This window comes from Argentina silus, assembly GCF_951799395.1.
Source record: "Argentina silus genome assembly, chromosome: 9".
Lineage (NCBI taxonomy): Eukaryota > Metazoa > Chordata > Actinopteri > Argentiniformes > Argentinidae > Argentina > Argentina silus.
The window spans coordinates 20779215-20784214 of NC_139663.1; positions in this window are offsets into that span (position 1 = coordinate 20779215).

Genomic DNA, 5000 nt, shown 5'->3' on the forward strand with positions numbered 1-5000 from the left:
ACCGACAGACAGAACGACAGACAGACAGAACAACAGACAGACAGACAGAACAACAGACAGACAGACAGACAGACAGACCAACCGACCAACCAACACACAGACAGACAGACAGACAGACTGACCGACAGACAGACAGACAGACACACAGACACACAGACACACAGACACACAGACAGACCGACAGACAGACAGACCGACAGACTGACCGACAGACAGACAGACAGACACACAGACACACAGACACACAGACACACAGACAGACCGACAGACCGACAGCCTGACAGACAGATCAGAGTTCCAGTACTCACAGGCTGGTTGCAGAGTAGACGTTGGAGTCTGGTGAGGTTTCAGCTCTCCATCCCTTCAGAACCAGCGGCTTTTATCCCCTCCACCCAGAGAGGAGCCCGTTGATGCCTAGAACACACCCTCTGTCCCAGCCTTAATCACATCACGCAACGCGTCTGGATCCAAGACATGTTTCCTTTATCTGAATAAAGACATGTTTTTACATTATGGTCATTTGTAAGATATGTACGGAATAATGTGATTTCGGACCCTTAGAGGAGAAGCTATTCCATTTAGGCCACTGAATGCGTCTTCACAGATTATTTTTTTTGGGGCTGGTATTTTTGTCTTATGCCTTGCTCCTGTTCTGTCTGCATGTGCTTGAATGGGGACCGTGTCTTAAAGCATTTTTTAAGGCAATGGTCTTCAAAGGGATAATACGTTTATTCTATATTTGAAGTTGTTCTAAATAGCAGATGTGTGGTCTGCATTAAGTGTCCCGTATTAAACCACCATCACTAACAGACACTTGGCAGCATGAACAGTGAGTAGGCATTATAGACAGACAGACAGACAGACAGACAGGCATGCAGACAGGCAGACAGGCAGGCAGGCAGGCAGACAGACAGACAGACAGACAGACAGACAGACAGACAGACAGACAGGCAGGCAGGCAGACAGACAGGCAGGCAGACTGGCAGGCAGGCAGGCAGGCAGGCAGACTGGCAGGCAGGCACACAGACAGACACACAAACAGACACACAGACACACCGAGAGACAGAGAGACAGACAGACAGACACACAGATATATAAAGAGATCTTTCTCTTTACATTCATGTGTTATAATATCCAAACCTTCAGCCCTTACTGCTCACTGTTCAGGCCTTCAGCCCTTACTGCTTACTGTTCAGGCCTTCAGCCCTTACTGCTCACTGTTCAGGCCTTACTGCTTACTGTTCAGGCCTTCAGCCCTTACTGTTTACTGTTCAGGCCTTCAGGCCTTACTGTTTACTGTTCAGGCCTTCAGGCCTTACTGCTTACTGTTCAGGCCTTCAGCCCTTACTGCTCACTGTTCAGGCCTTCAGCCCTTACTGTTTACTGTTCAGGCCTTCAGGCCTTACTGCTTACTGTTCAGGCCTTCAGCCCTTACTGTTCAGGCCTTCAGCCCTTACTGCTCACTGTTCAGGCCTTCAGGCCTTACTGCTCACTGTTCAGGCCTTCAGGCCTTACTGCTTACTGTGTTACACTACTCCCCAATAAAGAGCCTCTAAAACAAGAGGAAGAGAGAGGAGAGGGAAAGAGAGATTGGAGGAGAGGGAAGGAGAGATTGGAGGAGAGGGAAGGAGAGGGAAGGAGAGATTGGACAGAGGAGAAGGGAGAGATTGATTGACAGGTGTCAGATGAGAGGTGTCAGATGAGAAGAGAAGCTGACCTCTTCCCAAGCCAGCATTTCAGTCCAGTGTCAGCTTTCTCCCTCCTCCATCCCCCCCCTTCCTCTTTCCATCCCTCCATCTTTCCACTCCCTCCATCCATACCTCTCATACCCCTCCAGCCTCCCGCTGGGGCCCTGACAGGCTCTGATGGCTTACAAGCTTCCCGAGGGAGGGGCTCTCCGCCTGGGCGATTGATGCTTAGCATTCCCCTGGTCTCTGGTTCCCTCGTCCCCCCCTGGATCATCCAGCTCCAGATCAGACCAGACCAGGGCAGACAGGCAGCAGACCCAACCCAGGCAGAGTGCACCCCGAGTGGGCATGAGTTGGCCAGGGGATGGGGGTCACCTGGAGCAATGGAGGGACTATATACTGTGGAAGGATGTCGGTGTGAGTGGAGAGGATGTGGATGGATATGGTGGACAGGTGTTGATGGTGGATGACCCTGGCCTGACCGTGACCCCCCTTCCATGTGTGATGTGCCCCCCCCTCCCCCAATCCAGACACAATACCCCAGAATGACAAAGCGAAAACAGAAATTTCAGTACATTTATTAAAATTGAAAAAACCCTATGACACTTGCAATTAGCTAAAATGCAAAAATGTCATCAACAAATCACTCAGTAAGTTGAATTGAGTCCATCATTAATATATCCATTAATGCAAGGATAATAGTTCATGTAATTTTGGAATTAATATTATTTGTTTTTATAGGGTCTCTGATTTGCATAGGAATCAATTACACACTGTGTAGATTAGGATGTCACTACCAACTCAGCAATTTTCATAATTTTCTCTTGATCCTGACAAACTCCCCAGTTCCTGCCAGTGACAAACATCCCCAAAACATGATGCAGCTACCACTATTCTTCACACGAGAGATGGTGCGGAAACTGCATTGCATGTGCTGGATTTCCACCAAACCTAATGCTTTGTAGTAAAATCAAATAAACACATTTCCAGCCACTTTCTTTGCTGTATCACTTGAATTCATTGTTGCAAACACAATTATGGATATGAGATAGATTATTTTCCATTAAGGGATTCTTTTTGGCTACTTGGTTATAGACCAATTTTGTAGAGTGACTGAGATGATGTTGTCCCATCGACTGTGCTTTTTCCTCTCCACCATTCAACTTTGTAGATTTTTTTAGGCCTCAGGCATTCCTAAGCAGTTTGTTCCTCTCCATTTGCTCAGTTTGTAATGACAACCTGATCCACACAGTGTGTAATTGATTCCTATGCAAATCAGAGACCCTATAAAAACAACGATATTAAATCCAAAATTACCAATTAAAATGAACTATTATCCTTGTATTAAGATGGACTCAATTCAATTTACTGAGTGATTTGTTGATGACATTTTTGCATTTTAGCTAATTTTAAGAGTGTCATAACAAAGGGTCTGAATACTTATATACATGAGGTATTTCTGTATTTCAATTTTAATAAATTTACTGAAATTTCTAAAAACCTGTTTTTGCTTTGTCATTCTGGGTTATTGTGTGTGGACTGATGGCAAATTCTTTTAATTTTATCCATGGAGTGTATAACACAACAAAATGTGGAAAAAGTGAAGGGGTCTGAATACTTTCCGAAGGCACTGTATGTTGTGTGTATGTTGTATGTATATTGTATGTATGTTGTATGTGTGTTGTATGTTTTTCTGTCCATCTCTACTGTTTTTATAGGATAGAATAGAATAGAATGGAATAGAATAGAATAGAACAGATTAGAATAGAACATAACAGATTAGAATAGAATAAAATAGAATATAATAGAATAAAAGAGAATAAAATAGAATAGAATAGAATAAAATAAAATAGAATAGAATAGAAAATAATAGTACCAGATCTGTTTGTTTGTTCTAGTGATCATTCATCATTTCCAATGACCAGAAAAAATATATATTTCACCGAACATCAAACAGTGCACACACTGCATTTATACACAAACACACACTACCGCCTCGCCAACAAACACATGATCCGACCACCGAGCATTCACGTGGCGAGTTCAGCGTTCGGACGTCCATCTCCCGTTCCGTTCCGCACGTTGAGAATTAGCGTGTGGACAGTCGGACAGGCGGGGTGGGGAGGACGAGGGGGGGGGGGGGGGGAGAGCTGGAGGGGGGGACGGGACGGGACGTTTGATTGACAGATGGAGCTTGGCTGTTATTCTTGGCGGGGCAGGAACAGGAAGAGGGGTCCGCGAGGGATCGCTCTCCGGCCCGTCACTGGGGATGCCACCAAACGCACCGCCGCTGACAACGCCAACGCCAAAACGGACAAGCGGAAAAAAAGCTGCGTAGACTGACAGCCGACCGGCCCTTACCCTCCACCCCCCGCAGCCTGTAACCCTTCCATCCCTCTCTCTCTCTCTCTATCCCTCCATCCCTCCATCCCTACGTCCTGCTGTGATCGGTGGGTATTCTGGAGGGGTCGGGAGAATGCACTGTATTTGACCTGTCTGCATGTCTCTCCAACGCTACCCCCTCTGTTCTCTCACACACACACACACACACACACACACACACACACACGCACACCCACGCACACTCTTTACCTCTCTCTCTCATACACAAAGACACAAGCACATGTACTGTCTTACTGTTTCTCTCTCAGTCTCACACACAGACACACACACACACACGCACACACACATACACACACACATCTCCTCCCAGGCTGGTGGCGGTGCAGGGCAGGGAGGCGGGGAGGCGGGGTGTCTGGTGTCGAGTGTCGGGTGGGGGGCTATAATTGGAAGGAGCTCATAGTTTATTGATAGCCCTGCTGATGAGACTAGTGACAGCTCCTGCACGGGCTCTCAACACCACAGACACCAGCCTGGCCTTACCCTGCCTGGCCTGTACTGGTCTGCACTGATCTAGACTGGTGTGGACTGGTCTGTACTGGTTTAGACTGGTCTGGACTGGTCTGTACTGATCTAGACTGGTCTGGACTGGTCTGGACTGGTCTGGACTGGTCTGGACTGGCCTAGCTGCCTGTTTATACATGCAACTGCATCTCTCTCTCTCTCTCTCTCTCCCTCTCTCTCTCTCCCTCCCTCTCCTTCTCTCTCTCCCTCTCTCTCTCTCCCTCTCCTTCTCTCTCTCTCTCCCTCTCCTTCTCTCTCTCTCTCTCTCTCTCTCTCCCTCTCTCTCTCTCTCTCTCTCTCTCTCTCTCTCTCCCTCTCCTTCTCTCTCTCTCTCTCTCTCTCTCTCCCTCTCCTTCTCTCTCTCTCTCTCTCTCTCTCCCTCTCCTTCTCTCTCTCTCTCCCTCTCCT